Source organism: Lagenorhynchus albirostris, chromosome 5 (assembly GCF_949774975.1).
Source record: "Lagenorhynchus albirostris chromosome 5, mLagAlb1.1, whole genome shotgun sequence".
NCBI lineage: Eukaryota > Metazoa > Chordata > Mammalia > Artiodactyla > Delphinidae > Lagenorhynchus > Lagenorhynchus albirostris.
Genome location: NC_083099.1, coordinates 98,937,253 through 98,957,429, shown reverse-complemented (window position 1 = coordinate 98,957,429; position 20,177 = coordinate 98,937,253). Strand labels below are relative to the sequence as shown.

Below are 20,177 nucleotides of genomic sequence, written 5' to 3'. Positions count from 1 at the left end.
GCAACCTAAATGTCCATTGACAGAGGAATAGATGAAGAAGATGTGGTACATATATACAATGGAATTTTACTCAGCCATAAAAAAGAACAAAATAATGCCATTTGCAGCAGCATGGATGCACCTAGAGATTGCCATACTAAGTGAAGTAAGTCAGACACAGAAAGACAAATATCATATGATATCGCTTATATGTAGAATCTAAAAAATGGTACAAATGAACTTATTTACAAAGCAGAAATAGAAACACAGATGAAGAAAACAAGCTTTCGGTTACCAGGGGGAAAAAGGGAGGGGGGGATAAATTGGGAGATTGGGATTAACATATACACACTACAGTATATATAAAATAGGTAACTAATAAGGCCCTACTGTATAGCACAGGGAACCCTACTCAATACTCTGTAATGACCTATATGGGGAAAGAATCTAAAATAAGGTGGATATATGTATATGTATAATTGATTCACTTTGCCGTACAACTGAAACTAACACAACATTGTAAATCTACTATACTCCAATAAAAGTTTAAAAAATAAATAAATAAATAAAAATAAAAAGAGCAAATTAAACTCAAAGTAAGTAGAAGAAAGAGAGGATAAAGATAAGCACAAAAAATGAATGATGTGGAACTTTTTTAAAACTAATAAAACTAAAAAGTGAGCTTTTGAAAAAAATCATTGAAATTCACAAATTCTAGTTTTAAGAAAAAGAGAGAAGATACAAATTACCAATATTAGGAATGAGAGAAAGGACATCACTACAGATATTAAGATAATAAAACAATATTGTATATAATTCAATGCCAAAAAATTCAACCACTTGGATGAAATGGAAAAAGTTCTTGATAGATACATATTAACAAAACTAAGACAAAATAACCAAGTGAAAGAAATTAAATTTGTAATTCAAAATCTTCCCATGGAGAAAACTGGTAGGAAGATTGTTACACTGGTAAATTCTGCCAATTATTTAAGGAAGAAATACAACCAATCCCACACAAACTCCTTCTGAAATTAGAGGAGAAGAGAATGCTTACCAACTCATTAGCCAAACAAAGACATTATAAGAAAATAAAAATTACAGAGCAATACCTCTTGTGAACATAGCTTCAAAATTTTTAACATATTAGAATATCATATACAGTAATGTATTAAAAAACATAATATAGCAGGAAAAGTAGGGCTTATTGATTTCACATAAGGAAATCAATCAATATAACTTACCACATTGACAGGTAAGGAGGAAATCATACAATCATTTCAATAGACATATGAAAAACATTTGATAAATTCAATATCCATTCTTGGTAAAAACTCAGCAAGCAAAAAATAAAATAATAATACTTCCTCTCCTTTTGATAATAAGCTATACTAAGACTAGAGTCCCTTGTATATATACATGGAATGCCACTTTCCAGGTCTAGATTTCCCTTCCATCTGATAATACTAGTAACACCTGAAATTGAAAGTACCAAAAATAAAGCATCATTTCCAGATTCATCTATTATCTACGGGTGGTAACAGTAAAAATGAATAAATACTAAATTATAATTATTATTTGTATTTAGCAAGTTCCATCTGAAATTCCTTATTACCTCTAGATTCTCTGACCGGTTCTATCCAGAATTCAAGAATCATTTGGGCTTTGTTTTCCTCCTCAGAAGTTTACTCCAGATACCAACTATTACTCAAATCAATAGTCCTAGGAATTAACCTCAAAGCCATCTACAATTTGTTCCTTGATTATCTGAATCCTGTCATGTTTGATATATAGAATTATGCTCTTGACTGGTATGCTCTCTTCCTTTTTCTACATACAAGAGTTCACAAACTTTTTCTACATACAAGAGTTCACAAACTTTTTCTGTAAAAGTACAGATAGTAAATATTTTAGGCTTTGCAATCTGAGGTTTCTGTTGCAAACATTCAACCCTGCTGTTTTGTTTTGAAAGCAGTCACATACAATACATGAGAAAATGGGTGTCTGCCATGTTCAAATTAAATTTTATTGACAAAAACAAGCTGTGGCCTGGATTTGGCCAGAGGGCCATGGTTAACTGACCTTGCGTTCTAACATTTCTTTCATTCAAAAGATTGCTTAAAGCATATTTTACAATTAGAAGTGGAAGAACCAAACCACCTTGTTTACTCTAATAAATTGCAGTTACTCTAGATAAATAAATAAATAAAAAATTTAAATGAAAGCATTTGGGGGAGTTACCAAGCAACGTTATCTGTATATTTGCCTTCTTTCTACTATTAAACTGCTCAGGACTAGAACCTCCCATTTCTGTGCACACAAATCTCCCATTTCTATGCACACAAAAGATGAAGAAAAATTGATCATAATCATGGTAATCAAGATGATATTAATTTTAACTTCTTAAGAAGTATCCAATTAATGCTTATGATGAAAAAAATCTCAGCAAAGAGAAGGGCATGCACTTAAACCTTTGCTTGAGCTTTTTCTGGAATGATCAGGTAGTTTGCAGCATAGTCAAAGGAAGAGTAGACGTCCATGTAGTGTTAATCCTCTTTCTTTGGTTCCTAAGACTGAATGAATGGACACAATGAAAAATAATAAGTAAAATCTAGCATACAGAATATGCATGGGGCCCTATTTGGTACAGATACATATTTACAACACTTACTTGGGCTACTTGGTTAGGACTGCAGTAAAGAATTAATCCAAGAACAAATACCTGTATTAAGGCACATCACAAGTGCTTTTAATTAAGAGTTAGTTTTAAAATGTTAGCTAAATACTTCTACAGCAATCCATTCTTCCTCAAAATCCATTGACAAGCTCTCTTGATCTAGGGCCAGTGTATCTTCAGCAGTGAAAAAAAGCTCGCTCCGATCACCAAAGTAATCACATGATTATAGTTCCCTAGACGCTACATTTAGTGTACATAAAATCACACATCTCTGCCCTGTGGGAGAGCACTGGCTTGCATATGCTTTGTTGGATATGCCGAAGAGATTTCTGGCTCAGTCTGGCTTATTTTGAAGTCATGAGGATTGAACCCTACTCCTCCATTTCCATTCTTCTATGCAGTGTTGGTCATTACCATCCCTTTGACAGTGCTTGTGTTGAGGTGGTAAGTGAGCCCTCAAAAACAGCCTGGTGTTTCTCCCTCCTATACGACATTGTCAAGTTTAGGGTATTCTCAGCTAAATCAAATGACTTCCAAAATGGAAGTTATAAGGAATATAAAGTATCAACCCAGGCAGGCAGAAACCTGTAGTTTTTAGTGCCTCTACCTCTCAACCTAATTCTCCTTTGGTTAATATTTAATTGGCACTTTGAGATATATGCTTAAAATAAGTGGCGTTCTTTGCTGTATTCTCCGTGTCTAGCACAAATATGTCTATTTAATAAGTGAATCAGTACTCTTAAAATGATAAATTAGAAGTTCTTTACAAGATTTTGCATTCCATCTCCTAATTTTACTCTATTTTACCATCTATTACAAGATTAATTTGAGAAATTGAAGCTAAATTTTCCATACTTCCTTGGTTTTTTTTTTTTTATCATCCAAGTATGGCTAGGGTAAAATTATTAATACAAGAGACAAAAAATTACTTTTTTTACTCCTCCACTAATAAGGAAAAGAAAGGCCCAAAGGGGAGAATCAACGTTCCATTTTAATCTTCAATCTCTTATAATTAATTTTTTTATTAGTGAAAAACCGCTTCTTTTTTCTTTTCAAAACCTAGGAAATCAAGGGGACTTTCTCCTAGGTTATTAAACAGAATACCTTTAGACTTGCCTGTATTATGCTTGAATATATTTTTCTTTCCCAGTCCACCTTAGTTTGAGCATAGACATAGTGTACCTGGAGGAAAAGCATAGTTTAAGGAGTCATTTTAATCCCAGATCCCATATGACTTACTCTTTTTTTTCACATTTAAAATTAGTATCTGGAGTAGTTAGGCTTCCCCAAGCCATATGCCAACTGCACTAATGATTCAGCAGAAGGAGACCCATGTAACTCAGGCACTAGTCCTGATAACTATCAAATAATAGTCTGATGGAGTACTATTGGGGCGGGGGGTGAGGTATTGATCTTTCAGTATTCGATTCCCTTATATGTGAGAAACATATGCCATCATGGCTTGTCCAGACCACTCTACCCACACCAATGCCAAGGTTGGCTTTTAGTTCCTTCTCTTCTGGTTAGTGCAGTTCCTAAAGGCAGCTGATGATTTCTCACTTTAGTTGGAAGAGAACACTGACCAAAGGGGTGAATACAGAGTCCAGTGGAGACAATTCTTTACAACTTTACATACTGTAAATACTCTCAGAACAAGGAGACAAAAAGTAAATATATCAAAAAGAAGGAAAAAAATGTGACTGAACTAATTACTGTCATTTATGGGTGCCCACCATGTGCCCTGCACTATGCACACAGGAACTGTAAATAGACAAATTGTTAAAAATATGTGTATGTAATGGAAGTTTAAAACAGTCACGATTCTCCACTTGCATGCAATCTAGTGTAGAGGCAAAATTTACTTACATGAAAAGACAAAATTATAATTAACTCTGATACTCATATTAAGCGTAACAGGTGTTCAAAAAAAGGCATAGAGTGTGTTATATTGTTATACAGAGTCATCTTTGGTTTTCCTATCAGTGACATGCACAAGCAATCTTTGTTGACAACCTAAGCAATTACTAAGAAATCATCTTATTTATTCAAACTGCCAGAGCTGAACCCTTCTCAGTAGAGCTTAAGTCATCACCCAAGCTCTGGAGCTGGGCTGCTTGGGATCATGTTTTGCCTTTGTTAGATATGTGGCCTTGGGCAAGTTACTTGATCTCTCTGTGCCTCAGGTTCCATATTTGCAAAGTGAGATATTTCTAGAATGCTCCTCATAGGATTAGAGAATTAAAGTCATATCATTTTTAGTATAGGGCCTGCGGTAAGTACCACATAAGTATTCACTGTTATTTCTAGTCCAGTGGCTGGTGGTAACATTATGACGTATTCTCTATCATTTCTGGTTTCTACCACCACATAGCTGACCTTCCCCAAGTCATCAGTATAATTTAGGAATAACAGACCAGCACAGTACCTCACAATTGGAAATCCACAATTGCTGGATGAAAAATCCAAGGCACATAGGGTACAGATAGGTTGAGTATGCCCAGGACGCAGTAGAATATATGATGTGATAACATTGACCTGATCCTCCCATTTCTTTGAGTGAGGTGAACTCTCTTTTAGAGAGTTCAGAAGACCTCATATCCAGGCTGACAACTTAGGTCAAAATATTGCAGCTCTGTCTGTGTCCTATTTTTACATCTGCCTGCTTTTCAATCTGAAGCCTCCACTAGCCAGGGGAGGCCTGTGTGTATCGCTGCTTCTTTCTCCCTGAAGGTGTCAGGAGGGTAAATTTGCTCAATATCCTGAGATTTTCAGAGATAACTGTCAGTGCAGCATTGCTGGAAAGCAGTAGAAAATTAGACATGATAACCACGTTTCCTTAAATCACTCAGCTACTAGTTTCATTTTTATTCACAGGGTAATTTTGTACTCTCTTTTCTCCTAAAGAAAAGCCAGAAAGTTCACACCTACATATTCAGCTGAAAAAGGAGGACCCAGTTAGACTTGGAATAGAAGATCACAGACATACCATACCATACTTTATATTTCTATAATGTTTTGCAAAGTTTTTTTTTCAAGTCATTTTAACGTAGATTATTTGCATATATCTTTACAATAGGCTTATAAAGTAGAAAATGCAGTTGTCATTGTTACTTTTGATGAGGAAACTGTGGCTTGAAGACTGAAAATGCTTTATTCAATCACCTTTTCACACCCCAAATGATATTAATTCCAATTCTCCTGACTCTCAATTTCATTCTCTTTCTAATCTTCGTGACTAAAGCTTGAATTTCCACAACTGCTGGTTAAACTGCAAAGAATAGGGTTTAAACTGTTTAGAGAAAATGTCTTAACCTCTCATTGATTTATATTTTACACAGCTACATTTGTAGCAAAAGGGAAAAAAAAGAAGTACTTACTCTTTCTCATACATCCTTTTGGCCCTGCCACATAAGGGAGAGTCCTAGGGTTTGATCAATGAACACACAACTTCAAATTATATATTATCTGTCCCCATGAACTTCCTTTTCATTACTTCTTGGATCCTAGTTAGTCCTACATGGCTGATAAACAAAAGGTGTCTAGTCCCTGCCCCACCCTTTATCCCTACCACCTTCCAGACAAGGAAAAAAATCCCCATAATCAAGGTACAAAGACGAGCAAGTATTAAGAGTTTTTCTGAACTGGTAGAAAATGCTCATTCTCAAATACACTGGGTAATTAATTAGTTCATACATTCAACAAAATATTTACTAAGAATTTATGATGAGCTAAGCTCTAGAATAGGTGTTAGGAAAATAGATTTTAAAGATGATAATAAAATAAAGTGAAGTAAAATAAAATAAAAATAAAACAAACCTGATCTCAAAGAGCTTGTGTCCAATGGGAGATCTCAATTGTAATGCTGTATTATAATACAATGCTTTAAGTTGACTGCTCTGAAATGTCCAAGGAAGGCTTCCAGGGGACTGACATAACATACAAAGCCCAGATCCTACAGCAACACTAAACTTTTGAGAAAGAGGAAACATCTGTTTCCACTAAAATGCCACCAGGACCACTGCAAGTTGTCCAGGGACAAGGTGGAAAATGGGGGCTGGGAAGAGTTGGTGCTCCCCTTCCCCCATCCAAAGATGTTTTCATAGAGATGAAGTTAGCTTCGGGACAACTTTGAAGAGAAAGAAGTATACAACAGGCACTTGGAGGTAAATGGGTGGGCGGGAGGGGTTCCAGCCATCTTCCACCTTGGTGTTCTGGGAAGGAGGGCCTGAGGCAAACCTACACTCACTTGACTACTTCCTTCTGCCCCACAAATGTTTCCAGAGATTAGGCAGAATTTGGTCACCCTGAGGGATAAGAAAAAGTACACAAATAAAATACAAGAGAGACAAGGCCCTGGTCAAGGGCAGCAGAGAGGAAAGGTAGAGGGGCAGTGTGTCATTTTTGCCAGTTGTTTTTCCCTGAGCAGAAATTTTTTTTTTTTTTTTTTTTTTTGCGGTACGCGGGCCTTTCACTGTTGTGGCCTCTCCCGTTGCGGAGCACAGGCTCCGGACGTGCAGGCTCAGTGGCCATGGCTCACAGGCCCAGCCGCTCGACAGCATGCGGGATCTTTCCGGACCGGGGCACGAACCCGCGTCCCCTGCATCGGCAGGCGGACTCTCAACCACTGCGCCACCAGGGAAAACCCCTGAGTAAAAATTTTAAGCCCTTTAGGAAGAAAGAATGAATTTTAGAAACTGAGTACAGGTAAACTAGATTTACTTGTTAACTATCGCTAGGATTTTTTGTTTAATAGCTCTTTATTGGAGTATAATTGCTTCACAATACTGTGTTAGTTTCTGTTGTACAACAAAGCAAATCAGCCATATGCATACACATGTCCCCATATCCCCTCCCTCTTGAGCCTCCCTCCCATCCTCCCTATCCCACCCCTCTAGGTCACCGCAAAGCACCAACCTATTTCCCTGTGCTATGCTTCTGCTTCCCACCAGCCAACTATTTTACATTCGGTAGTGTGTATATGTCGATGCTACTTTCACTTTGTCCCAGCTTCAAACTCCCACCCCATGTCAGCAAGTCCATTCTCTATTTCTACCTCTTTATTCCTGCCCTGCAACTAGGTTCATCAGTACCATTTTTTTCTTTTTTGATTCCATATATATGCATTAGCATACAGTATTTGTTTTTCTTTTTCTGACTTACTTCACTCTGTATGACAGATTCTAGGTCCATCCACCTCACTATAAATAACTCAATTTCGTTTCTGAGTAATATTCCATTGTACATATGTGCCACATCTGCTTTATCCATTCACTTGTCAATGGACATTTAGGTTGCTTCCATGTCCTGGTTATTGTCCCACAGTAGTGGGATTGCTGGGTCATATGGTTAGTTCTGTTTTTAGTTTTTTAAGGAACCTCCATACTGTTTTCCATAGTGGTTGTATCAATTTACATTCCCACCAACAGTGTAGGAGGGCTCCCTTTTCACCACACCCTTTCCAGCATTTATTGTTTCTAGCTTTTTTGATAATGGCCATTCTGACTGGCACGAGGTGATACCTCATTGTAGTTTTGATTTGCATTTCTCTAATAATTAGTGATGTTGAGCATCTTTTCATGTGCCTCTTGGCTATCTGTATGTCTTCCTTGGCGAAATATCTATTTAGGTCTTCCGCCCATTTTGTAACTGGATTGTTTATTTTTTTGATATTGAGCTCCATGACCGTTTGTATATTTTGGAGAGTAATCCTTTGTCTGTTGTTTCATTTGCAAATATTTGCTCCCATTCTGAGGGTTGTCTCTTTGTCTTGTTTATGGTTTCATTTGCTGTGCAAAAGCTTTTAAGTTTAATTAACTCCTATTTGTTTATTTTTATTTCTGTTACTCTAGGAGGTGGGTCACAAAAGATCTTTCTGTGGTTTATGTCAAAGAGTGTTTTTCCTATGTTTCCCTCAAAGAGTTTTACAGTGTCCGGACTTACATATAAGTCTTTAATCAATCTGGCGTTCATTTTTGTGATGGTGTGAGGTAGTGTTCTAATTTCATTCTTTTACATGTAGCTGTCCAGTTTTCCCAGCACCACTTATTGAAGAAGCTGTCTTTTCTCCATTGTAGGTTCTTGTCTCCTTTGTCATAAATTAGGTGCCCATATGTGCATGGGGTTATCTCCAGGCATTCTATCCTGTACCATTGACCTCTTTTTCTGTTTTTGTGCAAGTACCATACTGTCTTGATTACTGTAGCTTTGTAGTATAGTCTGAAGTCAGGGAGACTGATTCCTCCAGCTCTGTTTTTCTTTCTCAAGATTGCTTTGGATATTCGGGGTCTTTTGTGTTTCCATACAAATTGTAAGATTTTTTGTTCTGGTTCTGTGAAGAATGCCATTGGTAGTTTGGCAGGGATTGCATTGAATCTATAGATTGCTTTGGGTAGTATGGTCATTTTCATAATATTGATTCTTCTAATCAAAGAACATGGTATATTTCTCCATCTGTTTATGTCATCTCTGATTTCTTTCAACAGTGTTTTGTAGTTTTCTGAGTACAAGTCTTTTGCCTCCTTAGGGAGGTTTATTCCTAGGTATTTTATTCTTTTTGTTGCAATGGTAAATGTGAGTGTTTCCTTAATTTCTCTTTCTGATTTTTCGTTGTTGGTGTATAGGAATGCCAGAGATTTCTGTGCATTAATTTTGTATCCTGCAACCTTACCAAATTCATTGATTAGTTCTAGTAGTTTTCTGGTGGCATCTTTAGGATTTTCTATGTATAGTATCATGTTGCAGTTTTACTTCTTCTTTTCCAATTTGGATTCCTTTTATTTCTTTTTCTTCTCTGATTGCTGTGGCTAGGACTTCCAAAACTATGTTGAATAACAGTGGTGAGAGTGGACATCCTTGTCTTATTCCTGATCTTAGTGGAAATGCTTTCAGTTTTTCACCATTGAGTATGATGCTTACTGTGGGTTTGTCATATATAGCCTTTATTATGTTTAGGTAGCTTCCCTCTATGCCCATTTTCTGGAGAGTTTTTATCATAAATGGTGTTGAATTTTGTCAAAAGGTTTTTCTGCATCTATTGAAATGATCAGATGTTTTTTATTCCTTAATTTGTTAATGTGGTGTATCACATCAATTGATTTGCGTATATTGAAGGATCCTTGCATCCCTGGGATAAATCCCACTTGATCATGGTGTATGATCCTTTTAATGTGCTGTTGGATTCTGTTTGCTAGTATTTTGTTCAGGATTTTTGAATCTAGGTTCATCAGTGATATTGGTCTATAATTTTCTTTTTTGGTGATATCTTTTACTGGTTTTGGTATCTGGGTGATGGTGGCTTCGTAGAATGAATTTGGGAGTGTTTCTCACTCTGCAATTTTTTGGAAGAGTTTGAGAAGGATCTGTTTTAGCTCTTCTCTAAATGTTTGATAAAATTCACCCGTGAAGCTATCTGGTCCTGGACTTTTGTTTGTTGCAAGATTTTAAATTACGGTTTCAATTTCATTACTTGTGATAGGTCTGTTTATATTTTCTAATTCTTCCAGGTTCAGTCTTGGAAAATTGTACCCTTCCAAGAATTTGTCCATTTCTTCAGAGTTGGCCAGTTTATTGGCATATAATTGTTTGTAGTAGTCTCTTACAATCCTTTTCATTTCTGCAGTGTCAGTTGTGATTTCTCCTTTTTCATTTCTAATTTTATTGATTTGCATCCTCTCCCTTTTTTTCTTGATGAGTCTGGCTAATGGTTTATCAATTTTATCTTCTCAGAGAACCAGGCTTTAGTTTTATTGATCTTTGCCATTTTTTTCTTCATTTCTATTTCATTTATTTCTGCTCTGATCTTTATGATTTCTTTCCTTCTCCTGCCTTTGGGTTTTCTTTGTTCTTCTTTCTCTAGTTGTTTTAAGTGTAGGGTTAGATTGTTTATTTGAGATTTTTTTTTTGTTTCTTGAAGTGAGTTTGAATGCTATAAACTTCCCACAGCTTTTGCTGCATCCCATAGGTTTTGGGTTGTCGTGTTTTCATTGTCATTCGTTTCTATGTATTTTTTAATTTCTTCTTTGATTTCTTCAGTGACCTCTTGCTTATTTAGTAGCGTACTGTTTAGCCTCCATGTATTTGTCTTTTTTACAGTTTTTTTCCCTGTAATTGATTTCCAATCTCATAGCATTATGGTCAGAAAAGATGCTTGATACAATTTCAATTTTCTTAAATTTTCCGAGGGTTGATTTGTGACCCAAGATGTGATCTATCCTGGAGAATGTTCCATGTGCACTTGAGAAGAAAGTGTGCTCTGCCACTTTTGGATGGAATGTTCTATAAATACCAGTTCGATCTATCTTGTCTATTGTGTCATTTAAAGCTTGAGTTTCCTTCTGTTTGGATGATTTGTCCATTGGTGTAAGTGGGGTGTTTAGTTGCCTACTATTACTGTGTTACTGTCGATTTCTCCTTTCATGGTTGTTAGCATTTGCCTTATGTATTGAGGTGCTTCTCCTTTCATGGTTGTTAGCATTTGCCTTACGTATTGAGGTGCTTCTCCTTTCATGGTTGTTAGCATTTGCCTTATGTATTGAGGTGCTCCTTTGTTGGGTGCATAAACATTTATAATTGTTATATCTTCTTCTTTCACTGATCCTTTGATCATTATGTAGTGTCCCTCCTTATCTCTTGTAACATTCTTTATTTTAAAGTGTATTTTATCTGATATGAGTATTGCTACTCCAGCTTTCTTCTGATTTCCATTTGCATGGAATATCATTTTCTATCCCTTCACTTTCAATTTATATATGTCCCTAGGTCTGAAGTGGGTATCTTGTAGACAGCATATATATGGGTCTTGTTTTTGTATCCAATCAGCCAGTCTGTGTCTTTTAGTAGGGGCATTTAATCCACTTACATTCAAGGTTATTATCGATATGTATATTCCTATTACCATTTTCTTAATTGTTTTGGGTTTATTTTTGTTGGTCTTTTTCTTCTCCTTTGTTTCCCGCTTAGAGAAGTTTCTTTAGCATTTGTTGTAAAGTTGGTTTGGTGGTGCTAAATTCTCTTAGCTTTTGCTAGTCTGAAAAGCTTTTGACTTCTCCATTGAATCTTAATTAGATCCTTTCTGGGTAGAGTAATCCTGGTTGTAGGTTTTTCTCTTTCATCACTTTAAGTATATCCTGCCACTCCCTTCTGGCCTGCAGTTTCCACTGAAAAATTAGCTGATAACCTTATGGGGATTCCTTTGCATGTTATTTTTTTGTTTTTCTCTTGCTGCTTTTAATATTTTTTCTTTGAATTTAATTTTATTAGTTTGATTAATATGTGTCTTGGTGTGTTTTTCCTAGGGTTTATCCTGTATGGGACTCTCTGTGCTTCCTGGACTTGGGTGACTATTTCCTTTCCCATGTTAGGGAAGTTTTCAACTATAATCTCTTCAAATATTTTCGCAGACCCTTTCTCTTCTTATTCTAGGACCCTTATAATTCAAATGTTGGGGCATTTAGTGTTGTCATAGAGGTCTCTGAGATTGTCTTCAATTCTTTTCATTCTTTTTTCTTTATTCTGCTCCTCGGCAGTTATTTCCACCATTTTGTCTTCCAGCTCACTTATTCGTTCTTCTGCCTCATTTATTCTGTTATTGATTCCTTCTAGCACATTTTTCATTTCAGTTATTGTGTTGTTCATCTCTGCTTGTTTGTTCTTTAGTTCTTCTAGATCTTTGTTAAACATTTCTTGTATTTTCTCAATCCATGCTTCCATTCTATTTCTGAGATTCTGGATCATCTTTACTATTATTACTCTGAATTCTTTTTCAGGTAGATTGCCTAATTCCTCTTCATTTATTTGGTCTTGTAGATTTTTTCCTTGCTCCTTCATCTGCAACATATTTTTTTTGCTGTCTGAATTTTTTTTTTTAATTGAGTGAGATTTTGCTCCTGTTTCACTGGTTGTTTGGCCTGAGGCTTCCAAGAATGGAGCCTGTAGGCTATTGGGTAGAGCTGGGTCTTGGTGCTGAGATGAGGACCTCTGTGAGATTTCACTCCTATGAATATTCCTTGGGTCCTGAGGTTCTCTGTTAGTCCAGTGGTTCAGACTTGGAGCTCCCACTGCAGGAGCTTCTGCCCAACCCCGGGCTCGTGAACCAAGATCCCACAAGCCAGTTCACTCTGGGGTTCCTCCCATCTCCTTGGGCATTAGAGTACTCCACCAGCGGCTGGCAGGTGCCTTAGTTATGGGGAGACGCTAACTCTGTGTCTTCCCACACCACTGTCTTGACTCTGCCTCCACTATCGATAGGATTTTGTCTTTCTTTGCTCTTTCACTTCTTCTTTCTTTTTTATTTTTATTGTTTATTTTTGAAGCATTCTGACATCCTCTCATAAGAGGACCTTTAGCAGAGATACCAAAGGAAAAAAAATCAAATAAATATCTCTTAATCTACCAGTGCAACTCAGTTCTGATATACCCACTGACAATAAATAAATAAATAAATAAGCAAATAAATGAATAAATCAATGGCTTTGGGGTTTTAAAATTATAAACAGGACACTGTGACTAGACTGTGATCTGGAGTAGACAGTTGTCAGGATGGAAGAGAGGAAGGATAAAAAATGGTAAAGGAATGAGTCTGTTAGTGCTAAAGTTTAGGTGAAAGAGAAATTCTACATATATCTCAATCACAGAGTTGGGGTCGGGGGCTGTTCACAAGCCTAGGGGAACAGCCAACTGAGGTCATGTCCTAGGCTAAGGCCATATCTACATACTGAAAAAGGGAAGTTAGTATGAGAGTTGTGCAAATCATATACCTTTCCAAGAAATAGTCCATCTTTAATTAGAATATCTGGGGAATAAGGTGAGAATTGGAGGTGAAAGCACTCAGTTATCTATGTGAGTTGAATTTTTAATGTAATTTTAAGGGTAAAGGTAATTAAATATTTTTTAGCATGACAAACTGTAATTACTAATCAGAGGCCTCTAGCATAGGATGATTATGCTAATATGGGGTTTAGAAGCTTAGGATAAGAGCCTGGGCTGCTGGTGGTGAGCACATCCATCTTCCCATCCTGGTTACAACACACTGGGCTTTTCTTAGGGGTGAACGGCTGTCCACTCTGGTCAGACTTTCATTTTGATTGATGTGCCTCTGCCATTCAGATTGTTAAATATTTCGAATAACATCCCCAGAAACATCTCCATACCAGCAATGTGACCCAATGACAAGAAAAGAGCCCTGGTCAAGCAGTATTGTTTGGTCCCATCTGAATATTGCAAAGAGAAATCCTGATGTTACAATATTCTCTTCCCAATCAGTGGGACTAATCAGCAAGTAGGATCCTTGAGGAACTGCTTATATACTAAAATGAATAACTACATGAAGACAACATATTGTATGGTAACTATCAAGGAGACTGGCCTTGAGGAAACCAGGACTGTCCATTGGCAGTTAAGAATTCCTTGGGAAACCTAGCCTTCCTGACCCACTCACATGAGCATTCCTGCCTTACATCTGGGGAGGAGATATGGGGAAGACCTGGTCTCCTGGAACATTTCCAAGTTCAATAATGCTGAAGATATCTATAATTCAACCAAGAAAAAAAATCTCCATTTACTTTTGTACTCTTTCCAGCCTTTTCTGCTCTTGCCAGTACCCAGGTAACAGTGCAGTCAGCTTTCAGCCCCGCCACTGTAGTGCACAGACCCCTTGCCTCATGCCCTGCAAACTTTGGAACGCTTTAACTTTGATGACCTCTTGTGTAAAGTGCAAGGAATGGCGGCCCGATAAATTTAGTATTAAACACGCAAGGTGACAGTCATTCTGCTTGGGAGATGAGCAGCAACGACAAGCTAAGAACAGTAGATGTGCTCTGGAGGACATTCGCCATCCAGAGCAGAGACTGATGGCTCTAGGCAGCAGCCTGCTGAAATTTATATGAATTTCAGAAATCCAGCTGTCAGCAGGCAGAGAAAATGGAATTACAGGAGGACGCTGAGGACAGGAAGATAGAAAAGCCTATGCTTCTATATTCAATGAAGGTTTTTTTTTTTTTTCTTTTGACAAGAGGGCAAGTTTCTTATATAGTTTTTTTGGAACATGTTTTAGTATTTCCTTTGTCTTGAGACATGTCCCTGAACCATGTACAGTATGACAGGCATCTATTCTGATTCAGAAGGAAAAACTATCATGGATTATATGTCTGACATTCAGGTGTTCCTTGGACACATCTCACCATATGGAGTTTTGATTTTTTCTGTTTGTTTTTTATTTAGGAATAACTTTCATCGTATCAACCTTCTCAGATACCTGGTCCCAGATGACAGAAAACAAGCTGAGACAGCAACAAGTTCTCAAGGCAGGACAGGTATCTGCTTTGCTTCACCTCTAGAGCAGCTTGCATGTGACAACATGGCTTTGATTTTCCTTCACGTTCTTTTATCTACCATGTAAATAACTTGAAAATAAAATACCATGCCCAGATCAAAAAACTGTGTCTGCTATTTACCCTCTGAGCATTTGCTTTGGTGGAAAGGGAAATCATATCACATACTACATGCATCGTGAATGAATTTTGATTGCTTGCCCCCAGACCATGAGACTTACATGCTAACATGAAGAGTCAATAATAACTATATACTTTGCAAGTGCAGGTGAATGGGTGAAGTTTTACTATGGATAAGATTTGACCATGGTAGTAACACCTAGAGCCGTAGGGTCAATTTCTCAAAATCTATGCCAAAGCAATTTTTTAAATGACATTCCACCTCCACAGAGATTTGGTTCCTTTTTTCTCTAAATGTATATAGACTGACTGTAGAATGGTTTGCTCCTTCAGTCCATGCTGGTATTTCTATAAAAATACTTCACTTGAGCCCAAGAATAGAACCAGAAGCAGTGAGAGAAGTTAGCAGTTAATTATTATTTATTGGACATTCATTCATATTTGTAAATATTTACTAACAAATATTTATTAAGCATCTGTTATACACCAAGAAAATACTATGCACCAAGGATACAGAAATGAAGAAGACAGCTAAAGACCCTGCCCTAAGCAAGCTCAAATCTAAAAACAGGAACAGAAAATAAATCAGTAAACAATTAAATATATGATATAATAGCATGTAATGTAAGTGCTGAAAAGCAGAGGAAGAAGCTACAATGCAAGTATTCTTTAGATGCTGTTAGAGAAAGCCTCCTTGGTCTAGGTGTGTGGAAGAAGTAAACTGAACAATCAAATGATCAAATAAGGGTTAAGAGCATAGAGTATGATTTATATTTTATACACAGTATGATTTATAGAAGATAGAACAAATGTTAAAGATATAAAAACTTAAAAAATACCGATGAGTAAAGGTGATTAAAAGGTACAAACTTCCAATTATAGGATAAATAAGTTCTGGGGCTAAAAAGTACAGTATGGTGACTATAGTTAACAATACTGTGCTGTATATTTGAAGGTTGCTAAGAAAGTAGGTCTTAAAAGTTCTCATCACAAGAAAAAAATGTAACTATTTGAAGTGATGAAGGTTAACAAAACTTATTATGGTAATCATTTTGCAGTATATATGTATATCAAATCATTATGTTGTACGCTTAAAACTAATCAGTGTATACACCAATTATATCTCAATAAAACTGGAAAAATATATTAAAAATATATATAAATATATATAAATGCATGGCATCTAAATTCACAAACTTATAAACATTTTTGGCATATTTTCTTCACAACAATTCTGTGAGGTGCTTAGAAGTTATTATTATCATCCTCTCCCCCTTTTGCAGATGGTAAAACTGTTAGGTAATAAGAAATTCACATAGTTTGGGAGAGGCAGAGCCAGGATCATGAACAAAGACTTCCTGACTCTAGATACAGTGTGTGTTCAAAGTACAATGTTTATCATCTATAACTGAAGCTAGGTATTGAGTTTTGTGGAAGAGTTCTTTTATTATAGACTGAAAACCAAAGTAGATATATTATGCTCTGCACTGTTTATTGTCCCTGAGTGGAAGGCCCCCATGCCTTCCACCTCCTACAGTTGATTCTAACTCAAATAGACCCATAACCCAAGAGGAAAGACTATCCCAAGACCTGATTAAGTTATCCAGTTCCCATTTGGTAAGAATTTGAACTAAGAGGTCAATGATCTGTAGACAATGGATCTTATAGGTGAGCCAAACTCAAGTGGAAAGAGCTATTTGCACAAGGAGAGAGGAAGAAAGGAAGTTCAGTGGGAGAGAGGAAATATAAAAAGGACGGAAGAAAATAATGGAGTAAATTAACACTGAGAAACAGAGTCACCTGTATTTTCCCTGTAGGAGGTATAGAATTGCCAGAGATACTGCTTCAAATCCTCAACCAAAGCATACACCGTTCATGGAAACTGCAGCATTGGTAGCTGGACTAAAAAGACCAATGATTTTTTCCCCAATACCTCTGGGGATAAAATTCCTACACCTGAATGACTTGTTGACAAGGATGAGATAGGAGCTGAAGAGCTGTCATCACCTGTTTACTAGTAGGAATAAAAAACAGATCTTCTAAAAAAATCTCTTCTTGGCTTTCTTTTTTCAACTTCTCTACCCACCGTAAAGAGCTATAGAATTTCAGAACTGGAAGAGAACTAAGAGCTCGTCAGATCCAAGTAGGTCAAAATAATTTCATTTCATTTAGCTGCATAATATCCCTGTGAGATTAGGAGAGGCAGAGAATACGGATGGAGAATCTATGGCACCAAGAGGATTCACCCAGGTCACAGGGCTTATGTATAGCAAGGAACTCCTGGCTTTGAGTCCTCTGTCTCTTCTTCAGCAACAGTTACATGACAGAACATACTTTATTTTCTTAGAACACTCCCCAGAGACACTTTGCCAAGCTCAGAAAGATCAACAACGCTTAAGAGTTTCTAATTCAGAATAACCACAGGCCAGTGGGACTTCGCAACAAAAAGATCCTGAATGAATGCAAATGAAACAAAAAGTAGGGATGGTAAAAAGCAGCTATTCTGGGGTTTAGTAGCTTACACAACAGGATGTGTTCCGGAAACTTCTAAGCTTGCTTCCTGGTCTTATCTCTGTTTATTGGGATGAATTGCCCAAGTCATAGTTTCCCCAAGTCCAATTTTCATTTGTCAGACAGAATTAACAGCATGGATAACCAGGATGCTATGAAGAATACAAATGAATGAAATAAAACGAGCACTGAAGACATGAAGAACTATAAAATAATGGATCGAGAGAGACAAAAAGAGGCCTTGACAGGTAATCTAGCTTTGAAATATAGAATAAGGTGTATTAAACACAACTACCTTGGCAGCTATTAGAGACTTGCATACACATACGTGTATTTATATCTCTAGAACACTTCGTCAAAGGGTTGGAAATAATACAGAACGGAGAATTCATTGATCTGCTTCCACTGCTCTCCTCCACTCTGGGGTTCTTTGCTCAGTCCAAGATGAGAGGTTGATTGGGAGAACAGAAGTAGCCATGAACTACTGTAAAATTTATTTCTGGAAACTTTCCATCCATTCCCATCCTTCCCAACATCCCCATCCCACTGTTCAGCTGTCCTCCCCACTATCTTTTACCAGATTCATTAAGTGTCTTTATGCTGTGCGTGATTATCCAAGGCTACACACTATAGCCTTAAATGACAAGAATGTCCTCCCCTAAGGAACAAGTTCCATTCCCCTCTAGGCTTACAAAAGTAATAGCCATCAGGCTTCCCTGGTGGCGCAATGGTTGAGAGTCCACCTGTCGATGCAGAGGACACGGGTTCATACCCCGGTCCGGGAAGATCCCACATGCCGCGGAGCTACTGGGCCCTTGAGCCATGGCTGCTGAGCCTGCGCATCCAGAGCCTGTGCTCTGCAACAGGAGAGGCCACAGCAATGAGAGTCCTGCGTACCGCAAAAAAAAAAAAAGTAATAGCCATCATATAAACTTCATGCAATCTTCTACAACATTTGTGGGGCTCTGTCATTTACTAGGCACTAGCTTCAGCTTACAGTCTTCTCATCCATGAACATTTTTTGTTTTTTCCAGTTTTCATTGTATTTTTATTTAACCCAATATAGTCAATATATTATCATTTCACCATGTAACAATGTAAACATTTTTGGGATTTATACATTAATTTTTTGTAGTAAGTTTTTGATATTCAATGTATTGTGTTCTTTTTGTTTTCTTTGTGTTTTGCTGTGGTTTTTTTTTTTTGCGGTACGCAGGCCTATCACCACTGTGGCCTCTCCCGTTGAGGAGCACAGGCTTCGGATGTACAGGCTCAGCGGCCATGGCTCACGGGCCCAGCCACTCCACGGTGTGTGAGATCTTCATGGACCGGGGCATGAGCCCGTGTCCCCTGCATCGGCAGGTGGACTCTCAACCACTGTACCACCAGGGAAGCCCCAATGTGTGTTTTATACTTACAAGACATCTGGGGCCAAGAGGAAAGGTGGAAAGCACATCACGGAAAGGTGGAAAGACTATCTCCCAGCTGAACAGCGGATGCCTGGGACTCGTTTCATTGCTTTCAAAGTTCCTTTAAAAAAGAGTTTTGAAAAGAATCTTGCTCCAAAAGAATGTTTTTCCCCCTTGGATCTCTTTTAACAAAATCCAAGAACAGAATGAAGAACTTGGGCTGATTATTGACTTAACATATACTCGCCGCTATTATAAGCCAGAGGACTTAACAGAAACTATTCCTTATTTAAAAATTTGTACAATTGGGCATCAGGTGCCAGATGATGACACTATTTTTAAATTCCAATGTGCTGTTAATGGGTTTCTGAAAGAAAATAAAGATAATGACACACTTATTGGTGTCCACTGTACCCATGGTTTAAACAGGACTGGCTACCACATCTGCAGATATTTGATTGATGTAGAAGGCATGTGGCCAGATGATGCAATTGGATACTGGTGTTTTATCTTTACAAGTTCTTCATCATTCCATAAGAAAGCTGCTCTTCTGGTTTCATAAGGGATGGTGAATAGTGCCGTATGGATTAAAGGCTCCTGGTGCTGCAGCCAGGTCACTGCTGTGCCTCTGAGGTGGGAGAACCAACTTCAGGACACTGGTCCACAAGAGACCTCCCAGCTCCACATAATATCAAATGGCGAAAATCTCCCAGAGATCTCAATCTCAACACAAGCAGCCAGCTTCACTCAATGACCAGAAAGCTACAGTGCTGGACACCCTATGCCAAACAACTAGCAAGGCAGGAACACAACCCCACCCATTAGCAGAGAGGCTGCCTAAAATCATAATAAGTCTACAGACACCTCAAAACACACCACCAGATGTGGACCTGCCCACCAGAAAGACAAGATCCAGCCTCATCCACCAGAACACAGGCACTAGTCCCCTTCACCAGGGAGCCTACACAACCCACTGAACCAACTTTAGCCACTGGGGACAGACACCAAAAACAACGGGAACTACGAACCTGCAGCCTGCAGAAAGGAGACCCCAAACACAGTCAGATAAGCAAAATGAGAAGACAGAAAAACACACAGCAGATGAAGGAGCAAGATAAAAGCCCACCAGACCTAACAAATGAAGAAGAAATAGGC

The 20,177-nt window shown here is 37.7% G+C and overlaps 1 pseudogene; it reads left to right on the top strand.

Moving 5' to 3' along the window:
* LOC132520273 (RNA/RNP complex-1-interacting phosphatase-like) overlaps positions 1–19,584 on the top strand; it is a 142,216-nt pseudogene extending 122,632 nt beyond the window's left edge.
* The last annotated feature ends 593 nt before the right edge of the window (positions 19,585–20,177 follow it).